At 38.3% G+C, this 24,824-nt stretch overlaps 1 protein-coding gene across 3 annotated transcripts in view; it reads left to right on the top strand.

Moving 5' to 3' along the window:
• ST6GALNAC3 (ST6 N-acetylgalactosaminide alpha-2,6-sialyltransferase 3) overlaps positions 1-24,824 on the top strand; it is a 202,055-nt gene that overhangs the window by 26,773 nt on the left and 150,458 nt on the right. Inside the window, exon 1 of one of the 3 annotated variants that reach the window (XM_048947224.1) lies at positions 6,822-6,853. The exons of the other annotated variants lie outside the window; for them this stretch is intronic. The gene's annotated coding sequence lies outside the window, so the exon portion shown is untranslated. Of the gene's footprint in view, positions 1-6,821; positions 6,854-24,824 lie in introns of those variants that run through there. 3 annotated transcript variants of the gene reach the window in all.

Below are 24,824 nucleotides of genomic sequence, written 5' to 3' on the forward strand. Positions count from 1 at the left end.
TTACTACCACTGCTGTTTAAAGAATCCGGAGAGCAAAAGACCGTCTATGACCAGACGCTTTTAAAGATGTAAGCAGTCAGATGATAAAGCTCAAAATTCACAGCCCATCATGCGCTGCATAACGATTAGAAAGCGGCTAAGCCCTTCTTGTCAACCTTTTAGCTAAAAGAGGAGAAAGTCTGTGTTTGTAAGCAGCGTGTTAGCATTTTAACCAAGAGATGAATGTCAGCATTTCCATAAATCTCCAATTTAGAAAATTAAAACACTTTGGGGACCACAAAGAGCTGAAGCTGATGTCTAGTTTCAGCTCTGTGCTGCTATAGGAGACAGACTGTCAAGGATGTTCAGTTTAATTGCTAGGGGAAGGCAAGCACGCAATTAAAAGAATGAGTAATGTGAGTGATAAGGGCTTCATGTTCTACGTGGATTCTACTTGTAAACACCTTCCCTTTCCTCTTTCATCTTTTTACCTTTGCTTTCGGTCTTTCCATCTGCCTTTCTCCCTTGTCTGCCTTCACCCACTTTTCCTCAGCAGCTCTACTTCTGGTGGCTCTGGCAGCTGTAGGAGGCAATATGTGCATTTTCCCCTAGCAAATCTGGCCTCGCTCGATCTGCTTGCATTTGTGCCTTTAATGAGCACCTGTCGATTTGAAGTCTGTGGCATTAGTCAACTTGTTACCTCGGGGTGAGTATCTGTGATGCCTTTCAGTTTTCATCTTCCTCTGTGCCAAATGATACTTTCCTACTGACATTCCAGTGTAAATAAGCCATTATTTTCTGGAATTTTCCCATTACAAACTGTCAGACTGGAAGATGGACAGTGAAAAGCAAGTTGATGCCTCCGCTTGTTCACCTCTCTCAGCTCTAGTTACATTTCTGCAGCTTTTTCCAATCAGCTTAAAAGTATTGGTTGATGCTTATTACTTCTGTTGGCCTGGGATGTGTGAGTGTTTCAGCCTGGAGGAAGCTTGATTCCCACGGAGCTGAGGGAGGGAACGCCGGAGGAACCCGCATTTATGAGAGCAGATAGGAAATAGATTGCTCGGCACTGATTTGACTTTGACTTTCCCTGCTTGTGTGTCCGTGGAAATAAAACTGCGGTGAAATGGGTTGGAAGAAGAAATTACATGTCAGAAACAGGCAAAGTTAAGAGGTGATAAGAATGTAATTATGTTAGCGCAGACTTAAAGCATCTGACGTGCTCCACCAGCGCATGGAGCAGAATCTGTCCTTTCTCACACTAGAGGGCGCTCTTGGAATTTTAAAAGAAATAGTATGTGTGTGTGTGTATATATGTATGTATTTAGATACACACAATTTAATACACGCATTTAGATTTTAATATGCCATTTTCAAATATCTCCCGATTTCCTAAGATTCAGACTGGCTGGAAAAGTGTCCCTCTTCGCTATTTTATCTCCACAACAATTAATAGAAATAAAATTTGTATTACGTGTTTTAATCACTAAATCTGCGTGGTGAGAAGGGATGATTGGCAACAAAGCTGAATAACATCACCAGGAAGATTTTGATAAGAGTTATGTAAATGGCAGCAATCACTTGTGTAAGATGTAATGTTTGCTGTCAGTCAGCAGCGTGACCCAGTTTCAGGTTACTGACAAAGCAAATCTTCCCATGGGTGAAGTATTACGTTTCTAGCATCTGGAACATCTGCTTTTAGGGTAATGTAAAAGGATGGAAAAAAAATCCCTAAACCCAGAATCTCTACAAATAATCATTGTGGAGAGCCCTTTTGTAAGAGATATTTTACACTGAAAGGCAATGTGTTTGGTTGTGGTTGGTGATGGGAACAGGGAAAACAGAGGGTGGGAGATGCAGCCTGTTGCTGAAGAACTTGCAGTGCACTAATAAAGCACAGTGGTGTGCTTGTGAAAAGCAGAATCTGCATTTCCTACAGAGTTATCTTCCCCTGTTGTCACTTGGGTGTGATGACATCTAAATGCTTCCTGGCCTGGGTGCAGTGCACACTGGGGTCAAGTCGAAATGCGGTGCAGGTTGTTGGCATCACCCTTAATACATTTCTTACCATAGAAGTTGAGCTTTGTGTTGGTGAAGCAGACTCTGCTTTCTGCAAAGGCAAACGTGTTAAATCGGGTTCTGACTTTTTGGAGCTTATTGGGAGTGTGTTCTTCCACTGCCCAGAATGCAAGTTTCCCTTGAGTTCATTTCCTCCCTGTGCTGTTTGTGAATGGAGAATGCTTCCTGTGTAAAGCACAAGCCATAGGAAAGCAGATGTTGATGCGTTAATTTTGGAGCGCTGCATTATCCTGGGCCTCTTTTGTGTGCTGAGGCAGGCTGTGCTTTCCTTTAAACCTCAACATGCAGCGTGATGTCCTGTTTTTCAGCACAGGGAATCACGGAGGCAATCCCTCCCCAAGATCCCTGCTTTAACTTCTGACTGAACTATTCTTCCCATTGCTGAACAGCCACTTAAGTAGCCATAAATAATCACATTACTCGAGCTGTAGCTGCATGGTTCTGGTAAGTTTGAGGATATTTTTCAGTGTCTATGAAAATGAATGATAGTGTTTTGTAAAGCATTTAACATTTAACCTCTATTTTTTTTCCCTTGTAATGAGTTCTGTGGCCCCGTAAGCTGATGTGTTTAAGAGTATTTGCTGTTAATTCACTTGTTTTGCTTCTTATCTTTTCTTTAAGTGGCTGCTCTTCTACTCCCAGGTTTACAGGTCTGGAAAGGACTTCTGTCATCGCTTCTGCAATCTTGTCCTTAGGCGATTTTGGTCTCAGACAGATGATTTTCAAACTAATTTTAACACCTTAAATAAGGCAGACTTTACAAGCTAACCTGCTGCATTTCATTATTCTTTGAAACATTGCATTACCAATCTTGCTGAAACTCAATCCCTTTGCTGCTTGTGCCATCTACCAGGCAAGAACAGCAGCCTTTTATGTTCTTAAAGAATATCACCTTGTCATCTCTTCTTGCAATTAACTGAAAGTATTTACCCTAGCCTTCCTCATATTTCTCAAATCTTTGATCTGATAATTTTCATTACTGGTAATTGATTGGGTTCTCCATCTCATTCTCATTTTGATATGTGATGCTCAGAAATTAGAATAGTATTTTACAGTCCTGCAATAGAACAAAAGTGTTTTGCAGATGCTTCTGTATAGACATCCTTTCTTTTTGGAAAGCAAACAGAGGCATTTTTTAAATTCCAGAATAGTCTTCACATTGTTACTGGAAGCATATTTCAGCTTTGCTATTTTCTTTTCTGCAAACTGCCCATCTGATAAATCTAGTCTTTAGTTTCCTCCAATTTATCAGTCTTTTCTGATGTGTTCCAGCCATACAAATACATTTGTTCAGCTTGTTCTAAAATTGGAATACCAGAATGGACTCTGTAGCCATTTACTGTCAGTTGAATAGCACATCTTTATTAACTTTCAATACTTTTCACTCTTTGCATAATGTAAATTGACCATTTTATTTACTTCTAGTCATTAATCCACCTTGACCAGGAATATAAAATCTAGGAGTTTTTTTCTTCACCTGTTTTACACGTTTAACCTGGAAGTTAGCAGTAACAGCTTGAATTATTCTTGTCTGCATATCTTGCATTTACGAGTCTTCATCACAATGGAAGAAATTATTTGTGGTGCCTAACAGACTTCTTTTCTTATCCTACACAGCAACAAGTGAGTATAGCATGTAGTTCTTCCAGTCTGCATTTAGGCTAGTAATTTTCCCTTTTCAGTGGAGTTCTAAACTTCATCTGTCAGATCACAGTGGAATTTATTGATCTTGTCTGTTTTGTTACCCATTATGTTTTTTTTTTTTTTTTTTTACCAGGAGTTGCACCAGTTCTGTCTTGTTACAGGCTTCCTAAATCTATCTTTTTTTTTTTTTTAATCTGAGACCTATGCATAACACATGAGAAATGATCAAGATGTTAATGTAGTTTTAATTTACTTTTAATGGAACCCTAGTGCTTTCTCTTTCTAGAGAATGACCTTTGTTTTTGTCCCTGCTGGGAAGAAATGTTCCTCAGACAACTCTAGGAAATATTATGATCTATAGGTTCACATTATGGCCTATAGAGGGAATGAGAGATCCCAGGTTTGTCTTATTTAAAAAAAACACCACAAAACCAACAATAAAATTAAATGCTTTTTGTTTTTCCTCATTAGTTTTAGATTCATCTCTAAGGAGTAAGTGCTAATCTGTATTAGCCCATCTTTTTATGGTAAGAGCATTAAATATGTGCATAAAAGTTTCTAATTCTTAACTCTACTGTGTTTTCTAGCTTTTCAGTACAAATGTGATGTGTCCCACAAACAACAACGAACTCTTACAATAATAAAATAAGAGTGGGGGTGTGGAATTCTGATGAAGGAGGTGAATTATTTTTTCCCTCACAGAGAGCATTGAAGACACTGGCAAAATATTGGATTAGTGTTGCAAACTGTCAGGGACTTCATTTATAATACTGTCAGACTGTTTATGCCAGCCACTAATGACTACAGAAGAGAAGGCATTTTATGTTACTGAAAAATCTAAATTACATTCCAGACAGGTTGACACTGATGCTCCAAAGTGTAGGTTTGCAAGATGATAATTCCTAATCTCAATAGAAAAGAGGTGTCAAATTCAATTTTACTGAGGGACTGATTGTAATTTGCCTTTTAACTCTAGGATGCTGATGCTACAGAAACAATCCACTTGATTCAGCTCTTAGTGTTTTTTTCTTCAATTTTGTTCTGCCTGTATATAAATGAGTATACATAAGCTCATGGGTTCCTTGGAGTTTTAGCAGTTACTTATTCTCTGTGAGCTTGATGAAACTGTGCTTACTGTCTTAGGCTTAATGACAGCTGAAGTATTGAAGATGCATGGAGATGTTTGAAACAGATGAACCTAAGAAATGGGGAGTTCATTTAAAAAACAAACAAGAAAAAAAAAAAAAAAACAACAAAAAAACCAAACACAATTTAGGCTTATAAAAGGGTTAACAAGACAGGTAGTCTTTCTATGTCATAAGACTCAAAGTCTGTCTTTATTCATTTAAAGAAACTTGGGAAGATGTAGGGTTTGAAGATTGTGAAGTCCTGTGTGTATTTCCACAGAAGCCAACAGGGCCACCTGTGTAAATAGGAATTGTGAGACGGGCCATTCATCAGCGTGGTGTTTGTCCCTTGCATGTCCAAAATGATGATACGCTAAGTGGTTTAGGATCTTAAAATAATAAGTATGCAAAACTCTGATGTTCTGTACTACAGCATCTTTTGAGGCTTACAAAAAGTCCAATCTCAAAGTGCTTTAAATAACAGACGTTCAAAGTGTATAATACAGCCAACACAATAAATCAAAAGCTTGTTTTAATGCCAGCTTTGAAGAGGGAGAAGAAGAAAGATCAAGGAGGAAGTCCCAACAAGAAACCGCAATGAGAGATTTTGGGGTGTTTCGATAGCAGCTAGTATAATCATGGAAAGTGGTTAGCATGCTGTTACAGCCCTTTCAGGATGAATGATGTTACACTTACAAAGAGGCTTAGGATGAATTTGCTGATAAAACAAGCCTTTATAAGTTGTTCAGTGTATGTGGTTCTTACTGGCACTGGACCAAATGATCTAAAAAAAAGGTATGTGTCCCCAGAGAAATAATTTTGAGCATCTTATGACTTTCAAAATGCATGCTAATTGAAGAAAAATAGATCTTGATCTCTCTTGCCCTGAAATAACTCTCCTAACCTCAGTGTTTGTACGGTGTACATTTGGATCACATCTGAATGCTAGCACGATCCAAATTTTTGCTCTATGCAAACATTTACTAAGGCAGTGAGAGGTATATTCAGTAGTTTGATGGAACTTAAAATGCCAATTAAAAATGATGACTTATTTAATGCCAACAGGCCATATCCTGCAGTGCTTACTCAAGCAAAATTCTAATTGACTCCAGTGGGAGGTTTGCAGAACTGAGAACAGTGAAGAGAGGAAGAGGCATGAGGAGAGGCATGACCTCTAATATTATTCCAGGCTTCATAAGGGGAGGCACTCTGTACTCTCTGGAACTGGTTGGGAACCTTCCTCATGTATGAGTGAGGATTGGAAGAGTGGGGATTTCTGTGTGCATCCAGAATTCCCTGCAATTGCATTTTCCTTTAGGAAATATATTTGAAGAAAACTAATTTTTCTTCAAAAACTACACATTTAATGACAATGAAATAACTCATGGACTCGTGCATTTTTGTAAATGGATGAGAAACAGGGAAGAGGAAAGGAGATTGTGTGAAAGACTTGTTTACTTCTTAATTCAGGTGTATTTTACAGGAATTTTTTTTCCTTTAGATGTGTTCATTTAGAAAATATTTCCCAATTTTATAGAACAAAAGCAATTAAATATTTGGGCAACAGCTAAGGTATCTAAAAGGAAAAAGAAGCTGCATGTAAAAAAAATAAGTCATTTCTATCTCTATTAGACTTCATTTAGGGGCTTCCTATTATCAGTCCTACTCCCAGTAGCCAGAGAAAGTTATTTTGCTTGTGATTTAATAAGAATAATTTAAGTGGTTGTTTTTCTGTCTATTGTCCTTCTCTGTCCATTGCTTGAATATTACTTTACATACTTTTTGAACTCCAAATAAACTCTGTACAAGTCTTTGGTTTTTATTACTTTGAGATGTGTTCACTAGACAGACAAGTTGGAAGGATTCATCAGTGGCTTTACTCCTAAGTACTTCTGACAATACCAGAAACCCTTGAGAGCAAACTGGATTGATTACTAGTGACTGATAGATTAGTTGTTTTTTTTGATTTTTTTTTTCTTTTTTTTTTTCTAGGTAGTAAGTTGTGACGTATTCAATGTGAAGCTGTAAGTAAGGCTTTTAGTTACCTTTATTTTTTAAAATTGCTTTAATTCAGTAGTCTTCTTGTACAATTTTTATTTCTGCTGGGTTTGAATTGACAGAAAAACCTCTTTTAGGGACTGACACATGGTGACAGGTATGGTAAGATGCTAAATAGAACTGTTAGGAAACTTTCCTTTCAAAGCTTCTAGACATCACAGAATGATTTCATAGGCTTGACCTTTACTTTATAGATCTACATTCATATGAAGTTTTAAAATGTGTCTGAAGAACGCAGCTGTAATGAGCACATCAGAGGACAGGATTGTTAGAGGCACGTGGCTGGCGTAGGTTCTCTTCTATGCTTTATATAATCTTGGGTTTTCATCCTCATTGTGATCTGGTTCTTTAAATAACTGATGTTTAAGAGGAGTGTTGAGTTGGTATTTTCTTCACCCAGTGCCATCTGAGACTAAGTCACTGGAAATTTTTATCCTAGATTTTGACATCAACAGTGCTGTGTTTTGCATGAATTATACTCTAGCAAGGCTTTTCCTAGATCATTGCTAAAAATGAGATAAGTGTGATTACTATCTATGTTTTTTTAAAGTAGTAAGATGGAATTCTGTAAATAGAACAAGTGCTCTTCTACCACCTCTTGTGGTAATAAATAAGCTGGACAATAAGCCCTTGTGTTTTGTTTGGAATCTAGCTTTCTTACTGATGTGCTGCCGTATTTACTCTGAGGAAACTGCTTTAAATGATCCCAAAGGTTTTAAGGCTATGCAAGCCAAGGTAATCTGACCACCTCAAGCTTTTGATATGAGATGTGATTCAAAGCTGATTATTTTTTGAAGTACATCTAAATATTTATTGATTCATCCCATGATTAGAGGGAAATAATTTTAAAGCGGTAACTGATTTCTTGACATGTTAGTCAAGAATTTGCTTTTTTTCAACTTCTGATGGGAAACTTAAAAATTACGTGGGCTAATGAGAATGTTTTCCAAATCAGGAGGTACTACTTATGTCCTTTTGTGAGAGCTTTCCATAAGAAGGTGGGTTTTGAATTTTGGGTTCTGATGTAAGTGAAATCTGGCACCATTACCATGTGAGGTGGCACAATGCAGTACTCTGGTAACTGATGAACACATTTAAATTGTTTAAAAGCAATTTAAATTCACTTTCACATGTAGACAAAATCTTACTGACAATTTGTTTGTAGTACTTATTCAGTATCTCATTACCAAATGCTTCTTACTCAGTAACTGTGTGCCTTAAAAAAGGAGGAATGATAAGCTGTTAATTGCATCGAGACTTGTGACATGGATTTAACTTGATGGCACTGGTTTTGTTCTGTCCTGAATGCTTGTCTTTAACAAGGAGTTGTCAGGAGAGTTGGCAGTTATTTAGGTGCCTTGGCAATCAGAGAGAACGTTTCATGTAATGGATCTGTTCTGGAGATCAATTTTCTATCGGATTTTTGCATCCTGTATCTGAAAACTTAATTTATTGTATCAAGGACCGACTTAAATAGACTTTTAGTCTAGGGCTAACTTCGGTCTGTCAATGACTTAGAGAAATCTCTTCAGGTTTTATCATATTTATGAAAAAAAAGTGATAATTTCGAGTGGTATTTAATTTGCTGTTGTTTTTTAAGCATCTTATTCTTAATCTTTCTTTTGATTCATCTAATTAAACAGTACAAGTGAAATAATGGATGCTGTGGACTACTTTTCTCTTTTTGAACTGCGGCATTCTGTGTAACTAACTTTTTCCTCTACCTGTATGCTCTATGCTGATTTCCACAGGAGCTGTGTGTGGAGACTGAATGGATGTTCAAAGTTTGTCATGTCACAGGTATCTGCAGAGCCATGTATTGTTGAAGTACTTTTCCTAACTAAACTACTTTTTTGGTTTATTTTTCTCCTGAGACTTTTTTTTTTTGTCACCAACTTGAGCATTCATAAAAATTCCAGCTGCTTCTGGGGGTTAAAGCATTTCCACTAAAAGCATACACCCTCTATAAATGTATCTTATGGAAAGCCTAATGGCCATTTAGTCATGATATTCTCTAACAGCCTCTTGCAAGTTATGACACTTGTGGTCCTGCTGAGCTGCTTGATTAAGTGCAGGGATGTCATGCAACGATGACACAAGTTTTGCAGAAAATAATCCTCCTTGCATTCTGGCTTATTGTCAGATATCAGAGGGGCTGGGGCAGCAGAGCTTAGATTTTGAGTGATGCTCAGTTTGGTGCTACACATCTGGTTGTATTCAATATATGAGCCATCACAATTACGGATTCACAAATAGCTCACTGCCCAGTTAAACTAGTTGGGCTCTCATGACCACTCCTATGGAATTTGGCTGTGCCCAATGACAACTCTTACAGCTTCATCAGTGAATGGTGCAGGTTATGAGAACAACAGGTTACAGACTCCTTTGGTTTGCCGAATGCATGGTGAGCAAAGCATGGGAGGTTAATCAAGAACAGGAATAATATGGCCAACTACAATCCAGTTAAATCTATAGAGATTTCCAAGTTTTTTAGAGAAGTACTCTGTATAACTGAGTGAAGGAGAGGAAGTCTCAGCTTACTGACTGTGCCCAGCTCATCTGCAGTGATGTCTTCCATACTTGTCTATGATGGTATCCTTCCAGCCCCCAGATTCCTTTTTCTCTTTAAGCCGTTTTATACAATTTCCTTACATTTTGGTGGAGCTTGAGTGACTCTGGGCAAACAAACCTGTCTTGCAATTTATTACTCTAAAACATCTTCTTGTGATATACAGGTAGAACAATCCTGGCTCAAGACTGTCTCAAGAAAGCAGTAAATCACTTCCAATATTATCATCGAGTCCACATCTCTGCAGGATAATCATGGAATTTTGTCATAGGGACTCCACCCTGCTTTGTACTCAATACTGTTCTTTTCTTAAAGTCAGCATACCAGGCTCCTCTGGTGTTTGTTAACAACTAAGGCTATGGGTCATGTGGCTCAGGGAACACTCAGAATAGATTATCCAACCCCTTAAGGTTTGCTTTCTTCCAAGAGGTTGGCATTTCAGTAAGTCACTTCCTGTAAATTTTCCAGAAGAGGACCTTGAGCTTTTGAGTCAGTGACGCTCTGCTAGTATTTTATCAGTGCTTTGCTTTTAAAAGAGCTCTCAACAGGGTTTTGCATCAATATACAGAAGCAGACAGTGGCTGTCTGAGGCCAGCGGCTCCTCTCACCTGATGCATGAGCTATGCAGGAGCCCACTTCTGAAGATGTAAGCTGGGGAGGATGTGGGGATACTTCCATACTGGAATAATCTTGTGTCCTCAAAAGAAGATTGTTTCCATCGAGAAAAGAACCGGGTACTTAAATAAAGGCAAGAGCTATACAGACCGTGGAATGTGCCTGATAAATACTGGATCTTACCTTACAAGTTTTCAGAAGCCTGATAAAGTTAAACATGCTTTTTCAAGGACTCTCTGCCATTGCTTTGAATTACTCCTGAGGAAATTACTTAAAGGGCTTGGAGAACTGTGGTGGTAAAGAATGTAACAGAGAAATAATTGATCCTTCTGGTTTATTAGGTTGTGTCCCTGTTGTGGAAGTTTTGTCAATAACAATAACGCAGTGGAGATGTCTGTCTGCAGTTAGTCTGTAGCTAGATCAAACACTTCATGGAGTTCTAGCAACATGATTTCTCCTTGAAGAAGGTGATGTATTATTTAATTTGTAACTAAGTCCTGGCACATCTGGAAGCACAACATTGTTGTTTATCTTTTCTGTTCCAGATGAAAATCCGCTGCCTGCATACGGCGCTGACCTGAGTTTGTCTGCACTGTGCAAGTCGGATTTTCACAATGTTTTTACAATCTTTTCATAGAAGAATTAAACACAGCTTTTTAATGTAATCTGAAATTATGCAGTATTTGAAGGAATCCTTTCAATATAGTTTGTTTCTGTTGTGATGTAAGTCCAGTTGCATGGATATAGTGCCAAGGTTCTACATCTTGCTGAGGGGTGCTCTTCATAATTATTTGGATGCTGAGCAGTTAAATTGGTGCTATGTTGCCATTCTAAATATTGCACCAAAATCTGTCATTGCAGAGGTATGCAAACCTTTCTGCATTACTGATGCCATGCAATGTAGCCTATGATGATTTCCTGTGCTAACTTCTTATGGAGAGCTAAACCTTGGCTTTTTAGTATCTGATTGCGCTGATCTTCACTTCAAGGAGGCTTTTCATTTAAGCTTTTAGCCTTCAGTTGGCATGAAACACTATTGTCAATAAAAATACACATCCAGTTTTCTTCAAGCAAGCAGAGAATGCCAAACTATCAATTAACATAGTTCTTAGTTTGGCAACTATGGCAGTCTCACTACATCTACATTTTAAAAAAATGTGAGGGTCATTCCATTTCAAAAGCAAGTATTTGGTAGATGAGTTGGCAAGAAGAAAGACTTCACTGTTTATAGCAGCTCTGCCAAGAATTGGTAGGAAAATACTTGTCTGGTTGTACCTTTTGAAATGAGAAGGCAGAGAAGAAGGTTGACTTTAGTGGAATAAAATATATGAGACTGCCTTGATCAATGAAGGAACTGATGTAGTCTGGGATATTATTCCTTGTAGCTTCTGCCATTAAAATGTGGCTGATACAGGAAGGAATTTGATGACCAACGGCAGCCAGTGCTGAATTGTCTGATGAGGGATGCAGCCATAAAATGAAACTGCTTTTATGAGTTGCCTCTATGAAAGTTCAAAATGCTTTTCTTGAAATGTCAGTGTAGCATAGCCTACAGAGTATATTCAAAATACCCCACGAATAACCCTGGACAATAGTAAAGAAATTCATCCTGTAAATTTAGGAGATCCAAACACGGACTTTCATTTCTCCCATTCCTGGATCGCACAAGTGTGGGCTGATGGTGGCGTTTGTAACTGTAATCTCTTTAGATCTTACTTGTTGGAACTGGAAGTGATTGGCTATCTTTGTTTCAAATTAACTGTTTCCTCCCCCTCCCAAATGGAATGATCTTTCCCTGCTTTTTCCGTTGTACAGCAACCTATTTTGCTTCTGTGCCTTCTAAAAGGAAACGAGCAGTAGGAAGAGAAGAGAAATGGGCTTCTTTTTTCTCCCCCAAATGCTTGGGGCACAACGCTGTCTGTTTTAACTTGGCTGAGAAGCGCTCCTTTGTTGGAACTCCAGCATCCAAAGTAACAGAAAGAACCCAGGTGGTAAAACTTCAAGGCTCTTCTGAACTAGAAAATGTATGAAGAACAGAAGTGAGAAGCTTTCCCAGAAACTTCCCTGTCCAAAATCTCTGCCGTGCAAAGCAAAGGAGATCTGGTTCTATTCTTCTACCATGTGAAATTCATTTTGTTTTCATTCTCAATAAGTAGTTTAGATCCAAATAACCTCAATATTTTTTTCAGGTCCAGAGATATTTCTGTGGCCACATTGGAAATACATGTGATTGGAGATAAATTTTCAGTTGCTGGGACTGCTTTTTTTATGAATTAAAACAAAGTAGGCTAAAGCATCTCTGTGAAGAGATGTAAAGAAATTAACAGTCCAACCCCCACATTTTTCTTGACCATGTTGTCCAATCCTGATGATTTTTATGCCTGAAAGCGTAGCAAATTAATACCTGGCAGTAAATACAAAATCTCTGTGTGGTAAATGACAGATTAAGCACTAGGGATTCCAGCAGGGATTAGGCCACACATTCTGAAAGTGCAGATGTCAGTAGTACTTTACATCACAGAGCTGAGTTCAGCTGCCTTATGTTTTATATATAATAGCCCCTGTTTTTCATCCTATTCTTCCTCTTTTTTTTTTTTTTCCCACTGCATTATTTTCTCATTTTATTTCCTTCACATTGAAGCTTTAGGCGCTGTTCATCCTTGTGGAGATTGAGTGATAGCAGATGCAGTAAGAATATGCAATGCAATGTGACCTGCGAGCCCACAATGTGAGCTAGATAGGTGGCCTTTTGTTGGAGTCGGAGAGGAGAAAGCTGAAGGATTGGAGAGTGGGAGTTGAAGTGAAGCAATTTTGTGGCAGAATAACAGTAGGAAAGTAGAGAGAGAAAACTAAATGAGACACGACTTCAGGAATCTGGTGTCATGTATCTGATGCTTGTCAGAGCTGCCGTTTTTCATTCAGCTTGCTTGTAGTTTGCTAGTATTTGTGTAGTTTACTAGGCAATGTTTATGCATTCATTTCAGATGCACTTTACAAGTATGCACATGAATTCATGTAGAACAATTAAAAGTCATAAAAGAAACATGTCCTGCCCTGAGGCCTTAAAATCAATATGAGGAGAGTTGAGCTATAAACCCAACAAAGTAACGATGAAATCACCTTCACCAACTGAAACCAAGACTGCAGCCAATTCTGGATGGAACAATCCATATGTAACTGATTGCTGCTGGTCAGCAATGCTATGGGATCTACTGAACAGTAACAAATACTGCTAATATGCCTAGTAATACCATCAAGAATAGTCCTATTCTTTGTAGCAAATCTGCCATTAGTGACTCTTGTTAGTTTTCACTGTGCACCAAAGGATGGGTTGTTGGAATGGTGCCTTTGGGAGATGGTGGATTTGCATCAGCATTTATTTAAGAATGGATTGTCTACTTCTCTTGAAATGCATGCTTTGCTCCAATTTTGGGAGATGCTCTTTGATGTGTATGTGCTGGCTGTGTGGAATTAAAAGTTCCTTGGTCTGTTTCTTTCCTCCAGTGGGCCCTGAAATAAAATAAGGGTAGCTTTTATCACATTGAACTCTACATTTATATGGCATTTTTTATTATATTTCTTGCATTAGAATTTCTGCTAATTGTCAGGATTGAATTCCATGCTCTGCACTTTTCTCACAGATATTTTGACTGTGAAAACAGGTTCTTTGTGAGCATCAAAACCAGGATGTCACTGGCTTTTGGATAATAAATTGGCCAGGTCAGTGTAATCACCAGGAAGCCGGTATAGAGATTTTCCCTTGTCTCAGTACAGATTGGCTTGCAGACCTGTGATCATTCAGGCTTTTCCTCTGGCTTAGCCTGGCAGGAGTTCTGGGAGTATTTCACTTTTGTGCTGCAGAGATGTGGTTTGGCTTCTGGAACCGTAAGCAATTCTGTATGCCCATTAGTTCCTGGCCATTGTGAAGGCATTCTGTATCACAGGAGCTTTGGCTTCTTCTTTTCTCTGGTTATTGTAGGTGAAGTATTTCAGTACTAAATGAAAATGTGTAACCCGGGTCTTTCAGCTTGATACAGCTTATCAAGGTGCAACACAGTTGTATCATGTGGAGATCAGGTGGACCAGAAGGATCTGCTTTGCCTTAGCTAATTAAGATGTGTCCTCCTATGCAAAAAGAATTTAGCATTCTCCAAGACTTACTCTCAGCATTTGGGTAACTGAAATTAGCATCATTTTCTCTCAAGTAGCCCCTTATGGCCAATCTTTATCCCTATTCCAAGGACACACTTCATGTTTTGCCTATGTTTTTCTCCAGACGAAGATGTCTTTGAAGAATTAGTGCTTTACACCTGATTGTAAAGCAGAACAACTCTTCCAGCAACTTAACCAAAGATATCTCCCAGGAGAGAGCTTAAATTACTAAGTAAAGAAGCTGAGAAAGCTGATTAACTTTTTCAAATATAAAACCATGCGAAAGCAACCACATTCTGAAGATGGTCTGATCTTTCTTCCTGCACTGCAGAAACAAATCTAAAGGAGAGAGATGCTCTAACACTGTACAAATGTTAAACGGATAGGAAACATGATATTTTCAGCATCAACTGTATTCAAACTCCAGTGTCTGGCCCTTTTTTTCATACCGTTTTAAAGCATGCATAAGATAGTAGATTCCAATTATTATTCTACCTCAATAGTTTTCCATGAACTGTTTTATTTGAGTACAGTTGGTAAGTATGGGAAGTTTTTGTTATCTTTACTTGGCTTTCCACAGACTCTAGGTTCCTTGAATAACAAATTACATTTTGATGTTGCAAAGTACCTTTGGAAAAGACTTCAGATTTCCCCATTTGTGGGCTGTAGTGTTTATTAAATAACAGTACTCACTGAGCAGTGTCTAGAGATGGATCCTTGGATACTACCATGAATACAGTTGTAATATCTACTACACCACTCTCTCCTGGGAACGTTTCCTATACTTCTTTTTCATTTAAAATAGCAGTGCTGAGGAAAACTTATCATTCCTTTTGTCTTAATTACAGTTAAAGACAAAACAAACTGGCATTATAAAGGTTGAAAATCTGTCTGGTTTTGAGTGTGTGAATCTTTTGCAGTTTATTTCTTGTTGCTAGTGACTCAAATTCTGTTTTGCTTCTTTCAGAAAACAAGAAGTTCTTGATAAGATTCTGAAGAACTGCCACTGATGCCTTGTACCCCTACCTCATCTCTCTGATTTGTATAGAAAGAAAGTCTTTCTGTACTTGGAAACTTGTATTAATGGGAAGAAATAACATCCTGAAAAGATACTGGGTGCAAGAGCGATTAAACTTCTGTTTTTTGATTTCTTTGATTCTATCCATTATCTCCTTCGATATGAGCATAAAACTGATTCAGCTGAATCTGTCAAACTGAAGAGTTAATACTGCTGTTAAGCTGCCATATTTTGATGCTACAAGGTTGTTCTGGATGGAAAGTCAGTTATGTACATCTCAGTCTTTTTCTTGTCACTATTCAAAAAAAAAAAGCTCCCTCATGATTTATGATCTTTCCACTAGAATGATTTCCTGTCCTTGAACCAAACTTCTCACATGCAAACACTATTGCAAGGCATTTCTTTTCAATCAGGTGCATATTTTTCCACTGGTGATAGTGACCTTCACACTCAAGGCACTGGCTGTCCCTTTTATAGGAATGATACTTCAAGCCCCATCTTGCTGGCAACACGTGCAATTGTCTTTTCACTCACGTAGTCTTTCAAGGTGGGATGATTGGTGCTAAACTTCATGCTGTCTCTGATGGCTGTATCAAGTTGAAATAGACGTATTCAGGCTGCATCTTTATTTTGCATCTTGTGTGTCTCTTAGGATTATTTTGCTTGTTTTAGCATTGCTAGGAGCACCCATTCACTTGCCTTCAGTGAAGGCAGTGATTGTGTTTTCTGTGCTTTCTGGAATTTCAGAATGTCTACTTATTCTTTGGTGCTCTTATGTAAAACAATAATCTGTGTTTCAGTTCCGTGATTATTTTGTTTGGTTTGTCTGACAGTAGTTTTGCATCATTTTCTTGCATAATTCTGGGGAAATTAACATTGTGTCATATATGCACTAAGGCTCACGTTGCATTTAATTGTCTGTGCTGTGTATTGTGTCTCATTCTCTTTACCAAGTGCAGTCTTCGCAGAGTGAACAGGGCACTGTATTAACATCATGCATTTAAAATGTTACCTTCCAAGTCAGTGTTCCCTATTTCTCCCCTCTTCAATATGGTACTTTTTTTTCTGGAAGCTGTGACATCCTTATTTCCCTTACTAGAGTTGTTGCACATGACCTGATGTAAAAAAAACCAACACTAAACAACCAACAACAAACATTGTTTTACTATTTGGATATTTTAGTTCCTGATCCCAACAGATCCCTGTATTAAACTGTGTTCTGTACTTGTTTGCTATTAGCTCTTTTATTTTTCTTTGCTCCTTCTGGATTCCAGGTGAATGGATACTGCCTGTGTCTCGTCCTGTCTGGGTGCGACCTTGCTTGCGAGCTTTGTGTGGGTCTTGCCAGAAATTTTGAGCATTTTTATTTCTTATCTCCATTATTTTTATTTCTGCTTCTTACTCTGCACATTAGTTCATCTTTTTAGGAGTCCATTATAGCATGACTTGGTCATTTCATGCAGACTGGTAATCTACCAAGCCGCTCTTCCTCCAAATTCATGATTATGCTTTGTTGGCGTATGACAGACATTGTGGGTTGAAAAATGCTACTAAAATTTTATTATATATCCTTCTCATTTATGCTGAAAAACTGAAATTTTTTGTAGCCTGTGGCGGCTGCTGCCCATTACAGTTGATAATGTAGCTGCTCTTATTCTAGTCCTCTTTTTATCTAGCTCCCTGCGAATTCTCATTGTGATCAGAAGTGTTTCCAATTTGTCTCCATCCTTTTCACATCCATCTGCTCAGGGACAGGACTCTGGTACATTGCCACGATCATTATTTATTTATTGTGTGTATGCAGGTGGAGAGAGATTGAGTACTCTTAGATTCTGTTATTAGGTACCTGAAGAAGCTAATTTCTTTCTATCACTGTATTAGTTGCAGAAGAATAAAAGGAGTTGGAGCCAAGAAGTCTAATGCTTGAACTTTATTCCTTTCTGTTCATGCGTTATCCCAGTTCATCAAGCAGTTTCTAAATGTGGAGCCTTCTAGATGCTGTCTTAGATGTGAATATGCCATAAAATCTCCTATTGGGTGGCAGTTTAGCTGTAAAACAGCGAGCTTGGGAAACTAGCTTTTACTATTTCTTTTTTGTTAACTCGTCTGAGTTGGAAAGAAATTGGTTACCTCATTAATGAACATTTGTATAATCCTTGGAGAGTTGTGAATGAAAAAACTTGATTGAACTGCAAAATTAGTGGTGATGATGGCTGTCTTTGTTGTTGCAGCTGCACACTGAACTCTCCCATCGTCGCCTGTATTTGTGTGCTTTCTTCTCTACACACAACAATCTCAACAGCATGGGGTATTCTTATTTGTTTTTTAAGAATAAATGTCTAGGTTAGAACAATGGTCCATTTAACTCATTACTCTGCTCCTATGGCATTGCTTTTCTGCAGCCCCTGGAACTCACCATCTCTGGTTTAGGGATGTTAGAGGTACATTCCTGCCACTTTCTGTTATCGTCTGTTTATGGACAGGTTTTGGCAAGAATTTCTTCTCCTTTTGCTAAAAGATGTATGGGCTGAAGCTTATCGGTATTGAATTGCTTTATTATCTGTTAGCCTGTGCACCTGCACTTAAATGATCTTCTGCCTTCTGCAGTTGATACTGCTTGCAGTGCTCACTTATTTATGACCACCAAGTATTTTAAAAGTCAAATGTTCTTCTACTCCTATCTGTTATCTGTCTAACACTGATATCCCACCTGACAGTATTGATGCTAATTCCTCAGAACTGCTGGATTGTGTCGTGCATAGGTTAATCTCAAAAAAGGCTCACAGTTCCCCAGCAGCTCCTGATGCAGCATAATTTGGTGTCTGTTCCAGCACTGATGTTCACCTCTCTTACTGGACCCTGGGGATTGTCCCCTCCCCTGCTCTCAGTAGCCCCAGGCACTCTGCCTTCTCTGCTGCACCAGTGCCCTCACTGACTGCAGCTTCAGCTCTTCCTTGGAGTGAGAAGGCTGGGGTGGCCCTGTAGGGTTACAGAAGCTGTTTTCCAAGGGCCCTTCATGCTCTGCTGAATTGAGAGCAGGGCATTTGTAACAATTGCAATTTATGCTGGAAGATGCACAGTTTTTCCTTATGGATATTGTCCAAGCGTGTGCTCCTTGTGCTGAGATTCTGAGCGTACTGCAGCAGGTGGGGAGATGATGCTATATCTCTGCCTTCCAATACTAAATCTTACTTGGCTACTTGGCTGCTATTGCTCCCCACTGAATTATTTTCTCCTTTGTCTCTGCAGCAGGGCTTATTCTGGATAGGTGGTCTTCTACCCTTAGTCACAGGCAGAAATGGGAAAGGAAGAGATTCTGCTTTTTCTAGAAGTTTACTTCATAACCTTTGGCCATAGTTCAAATTTTAAAGTTATTTCTTACTAAAGATAATTGCTCATCCCTATAATTAAGCCCTCACCTTAGAGCTCACCTCTGAGGTGTGCTTCCTTTTCCTTCTCTCTTTGTCTTCGTTAAAAGTGAACAGGTTGAATTATGATGTGATTTTCATCTTGGCAGTATCCTCGAAAATTCTCAATTGATCAGATGAGCTTTTTTCTTCTGCAAATATATCAAATTTGTTTTAATCAAGTAAATTTAATTTTGTTGTTCCTCTTTTTGATCTTAAGAGAGCACTTTCCGTTATTGCAAGCTTGTCTGAATTCTGTGGTCCCTAGGACGTATATATAAGTCATGATGGAATTACACTACAAACCTACTGCAGGAGCCTTCCTTGACCTAAGCAAGTTCATTACAGTTTCTTCTGGATCGCTAAGTGTTCTGGGTGTCATGACTTAGTGCCCTTCTAGCTAGTCATTCCTCTAATTATAATTAATATTTTCAACATTATGTTATGAATAAACTGGGATGGTTTCCTTTTCTCACTGAAGGCATTCCTTAACCCAGCCTTATTTTATATAAGTGCCTTTGCTTTGGGAAGATGTCTTAGTTAATGGCCTAATTGGTGGTGGCTGTAAAACTTGTGCATAATTTCAAGCACGTAAATGTTATTCATAACTTTCTATATTTCTCTCATTAGGCATAATTAAGAGAGAGACTCTCTTGCTGTAGCTGGTCTTTGGATAAAGAGTGAGGAATATAGTGCTTGTTCCAGGGAGTTTAATGGCAACCTTTATATTCCTTTCAAAGATGGATGATTATGGACCTTGACAAAGAAAATGCTCAACTAGTTCATGCCTATTAAAGAATATTCCCTGGATTGGATCACTTAGTTCTGTGGAAATATTTAATGCAAACATGTTATTTTAAAATTTGATGTATAGCTTATGTTAGAATAGCTGTGTGCATCACTTTAAGGTTTTAGTCCTACAGCAATTTGAGCATTCCAGTGCTTGCAGACAAAGGCAGGCTTTGATTTGTATAAATGATGTGTGCAACCTTGAAAACTTTAGTTTTGTGTTGTCTTTTTTTAAAAATATTTTAAAATAAAAATCATCCCTGAAATTCTGGCAGAAAGCAGAAGGCCCGCAGGAGGCCAAGCAGGGCTAACCTGATTGATTTACAATTGAAACCAAAGATCTGGCCCAAATTAATTACACAAGGGGCCAAAGGGGGACTTTCCACTGTATGAGCTCTCTGAGGTGAGGAATGGCATACTGGGAGCATGGAGAACAGAAGGAAGATGTTGTCCTTCATCTCTACCAGACAAGATTTTTGTGAGTCTTGACCTTATGAGTCCTGAAGGGGAGTGAAGGACTGTTGAGTTGGCCAGCGCTGAGATGAGCTGTAAGGGATGACAGATCAGGCTAAATGTCCTGGGGGGGGGTTCTGGTGGAAAAGCTGTGGGCAAACGCTAGAAAAAGGGGTTCTTGGGGCCTAATTTGGATGGAAGGGGATCCAATGGAAATAAAGCAAGAAATGCTGTCAGAAAACTAGAAGATAAATTTAGCAGCATCTCTTCCTGGATATTGGAAATGAGTAAATTTGTAGCAGCTGTGGGAAAGAAAATGTCAGAACTGAAATAGTGGGAACCCAGATTTGTTTGTGCTGATGTCCACGCAACACAGGATTGCGTTTGGGAGATGCTACGTAGAAGTAGTTTCATGACACTAAAAAGGATTTTTGAGAGGGCAGAATTGAAAGTAACCCCCCTAATTGTGGGCTTAAGTATTACAACTGCAGTGATTGCTTACAGACATATTCTGCAGTATTTTGTCAGATCTGATGATCGCTTCTCACACATTTACTGTTGGATCAGAGAATGAGATGAACAAATCCTTATTTTTCTTCTCAGCATAAACACTGGCTACCTTTACCAGAATTTCTGTTAGCTAAAAAAAGCCCAAAGCCACGCACAAGAGAAAGCTCAAGTGGAAGTGGAATTCACAGGAAACTAACCTAAAGGGAATTGATTTTTAAATTGTTTAGTATGGCTTGGCATTTTGTAATTTCTGAAAATAATGCAAGCCAACCACATTATTCTGGTCATATGTTATTTTACCCTGCTATTTTCTACCACTAGAATTTCTTACAAAAGAAAGAGTATATTAATTCTGTAATGATATGTAACTTCCACACCCTGAATACCTTTGTTAAAAGTAATGCAGAATTTAATTGTAGATCATCATAACATTAGTATTCAAAGTGATTTATGTACAATAAAGGTCAATGCACTAAGAAGTGTTTAATTTTTCTTGAAAGTTTTTTTTAAAAGATGTGTGTAGTGCTTTGTCATCAATTAGCACCAGGAGGGCAAACTATAGTTACATTACACAGACCTTGCTATAAATCACAAATCTTGTTAGCAAAGAATTAACTTCATAACTGGTAATTTAAAAACTGCCTTCAGCTCTGAATAAGGATTGGATGTAGACATATTTAATGTTACTGAGGATGTAAAAATAGGTCTCTTAAAGAGAATTTCTGGTGTTGGTGAAATTAATTTTCTGCTCTTTTATAAAGTGCTACTCTCTGGCTTAGTTGTGGAAAGGTAATGTGCTATAGACAAGATGGGTTATCTTCTGCTTGATTTGTGGATCTGCTCCTAGATGAATTCTGAAATGGGAAATTTGCTCTCTCCACCAAAAGATGTAGATATCCAGCACTGGTTTGGTTGTTGACTCTTAAGGTACAAATACATGAAAACTGCATGATTTCTCAAATGCAAATTAGTAAGAAGAAATGTAATCTCTTTTTCTCCTCCTGCATATCGAATATGTTTGGTATGTTTCTGAGACAACAGACAAATTGCTCAGTTGCACGCTCCGAGACTTTACTACTGCTGGCTAATGAAGTAGAACAAGACCCAGAAGAAAAATACACCTTTCTTATTGGTTTGCCATATCACATTAATTTTCTGGGGGATCCTTTCAGTGTATTGACAACCTTGAAACAGAGTCTATGCAAACAGTGAAATGCTGTGTGGTTGTTTGCATTTTCTTTAATTTTCTAAGGGAGAGTGGAATGGTGTAAAGATGTCGTTAATGGAAATTAGAAACTAATTTCCACTTATGCTGAAGACTTCCACCTCCTCCTGTACTCCCTCTTTGGTTACACTCAGTCACTCTCCTTATGCCCTTACTTCTCTCCTTCTCCTCACAGTAGATCAGGAAATGCTACATGAAGCACATGGTAATCTTCAGTAACTGTTTATTTTAGCATGAACCTTTGCTTATTGCATCCTCTCTTATCCTGATGCTTAAGTCAATTCGAGCTCTTACGTAACATGAGGTCTTCAAAACCAGCTACAGATTACCACCCTTAATACTGCTGGTAGTTTTGGTCTGTGAGAAAGATGTTATGCATATATTGTGTTGGTCTTTCATTATGCAGCTAATTACTACTTAAAGACTCTTCCTAATTTGTTGCAGTTAGGCTTGATCAAAGACTGATATAAACAGACATTATGGTTGGACACTTGTGTTTACTTAAACTCTTATAGCTTAGAGGACTCAATTAGAACAGAAGAGCACATAATGATTTTGGGCAATGCGAAAGAATAAAACAATTTCCGCAACCTCTTAAATTTTTTAGATACTTTCCATTTGGTTAACAGATGTGTTGTTCTGTGGTTCTTAAAGCTATTTCAAATTCTGTTTATTTATTTTTAATGCTTCTGTTAAACCGCAATGCATAGGCATTAGATATAAAACTGAAGTTCATTTTCTTGGTGTTTTAAAGGAGAAAAAAGCAAACAACATTTTTCATGTGCTGTTTGTTTTTGCTTTACCTGTTCGACTTCTCATTTGGCAGGTGCTTAATGCAGCTTTTCTAGAGATGAGAAACAACTGTGAAGAAACTTCACGGTGACTTTGACCTGTTCCATTTGTAATAATAAGGAGGTCCGTAACAAAGACCCTTTCTTCTCATATCTGTTGGATTTAGTTTGAGATACAGAAAAAGAATGTCGCCGGTCTTTCTGTCAGTGCCAGACTGTGCAATAGTGTGCTATGTTGGTGTTTCGTATTTCAGAGTTAAAGCAATATTCTGAGTAGATCTTTTGAAGATAATTTAGTTATTTCAAATATGTCGTGTGTTAAGGATCTACGATACTGGCCTCGATAGGGCCAGGGCCGAATCACTGGGCATTCACACCAATATGGTGAACAGCAAAATGGCATTTATTACAAGTGAACTCCAGCTTATATACTCTATGTGCTTCATCTATGCCCCTAAAGCATGCATCATACATCCATCACAGAGCAGGGGAGGTCCTGCAGCATCACATCCCGATATTGCCTACTCCTGGCACGTCACATCCCAGTCTCAATGCCAGATAGACACCTAATACAATATCTGCAACAGATGTCTTATGCTTTCTTGTCTATGTGGCTGTGATGAATCAAGTCAGTTTTTTTGGAATGATCTTGTAGGACAGAAAACAGCTTTCCTAAAGCTGTGTAACAGAAAGAAGTGATGGCATTGAAAAAGGTGTTAGTTCTTAGACTGCTGAAATAAGTGGATATTGAACACATGAGTTGGAACAGGATTAACCTATGCAAACTTGAGCTATTCCTTAAAACCTTGTAAAATTTACTTTGTTTGTAAAAGATTTATTGAAACTTATCACCTGCTCATCTCTCTTTTTTTTTTTTTTTTAAATAGTTCTGAGTGTCCTGGTGTATAATCAATAAATATTAAGATGTTATAATTATGAAATAAACAAAAGAGTTTGACAAAGCAGACTATGGTAACACAAGAGAATAAATAGAAGGCTTACCCCATCCTGGGCTCACTCACAAAACTCCAGCAGAGCTGATCTCCAGAAGAGATCCTTCCCCCCTGGTAGCCAGCTCTTAAATAGGTCTAGGAGGAGTGGAGCCAAGCTCCAGAGTTGAGCACAGGTGAATTGCCTTCACCTGTGCTCCTCTGGCTGACTCATTGCTCGCCTCAGGTGATCTATCAGAGGTTCAGGCCGTGACTCAGCAGTTCCCAAACACCTGGACAGTGGGCAGCTTCTACCTTGAAGTTAGCGAGGTCTTATCCCAGACCAGACTTTACAAAAGAGGCATAAATACTTTCCTGGTATTCTGCAGTGGCAGTGAGATGCTATGGTGACATGGAGCACCAAAAGGGTTGCATAGGAGGAAGTCCAGTCCTCTGTACAATCATGGATTTATTTTCCATTTTCCAGCATATGAAACTAACTCTCTGGCCTGTGTTGTGTACTTGATTTGTATGATCTAGTTCTCTTTATGACACCTGTTGCACTCTTAAGATACGTTCTATTTGGGGGGAAAGTTTTTTTTTCTCTTTTTTGTTCTTCCAGAAGCAGAAAAACCTTAAGCAGGGACTTCTTGGGACTTCTTCAGGTTATTTTTCCTATTTTGTTTTTGAATATAGTTAACCTTGCTAACTGGGAAAACAAATTAGAGGCCATTGAGCAAGTTGCAAAGTGATTTGGTAGCAACTAGAAAACATAGATGTAGTGGGTGACTTATTTTGGCAGAACAGATGATCCACAAAGAATATGTGCATGTATGTGTGGTTCTTTAAACACGTAATTCCTTTCTAATTATTTTATTTCTAAATTTACGGATTTTGTTACCCATGGGAATAACTTGAACTCATAGATCTTTGACATTGACACTGGTATTTGATTTTACGTGAAGAGACTGAGGCGAGAAAGCTTGAATGATTCTGTCAAGACTGGAAAGGAATTCACAGATTCTGGTTACTGGTCTGTAGCTTAGGCTTGTTTTTCTCTCTGTAGGACCTCTGTGTAGAAGCATTCCGGTAATCTTTTGCTTTAAAAACCTGAGTTTAATTCTAGTAGAGGTTAAAAAAATCTTTTTTTATTTGCTGCTTAGGGGGGGGGGGGGGGGAAGCATAACAGATGACTTTATTGGTGCACGTATATTACAGCTGCTTTGACATTTATGTTTTCCATGCTGATAGAAGAATGATTTCTGTGGAAGTAAATCAATTGCACCAAAACCGGTAGTACAAAGAACCAGGGCTTCTTTCCTAGTCTAAAATAATAGAGGCTTTGAAATATTTTGAAATATGGTTCAACACATTTCTCACTAGAAAAATGTACTGGAGGATTTTGGTCCTCCAACATATGACAAATTGCAACTTGGTGTTTAGCATAAATACACGTTAAAATTTTGAATAGCTGCAGAT

This window comes from Lagopus muta, chromosome 5, assembly GCF_023343835.1.
Source record: "Lagopus muta isolate bLagMut1 chromosome 5, bLagMut1 primary, whole genome shotgun sequence".
NCBI classification, from domain to species: Eukaryota; Metazoa; Chordata; class Aves; order Galliformes; family Phasianidae; genus Lagopus; species Lagopus muta.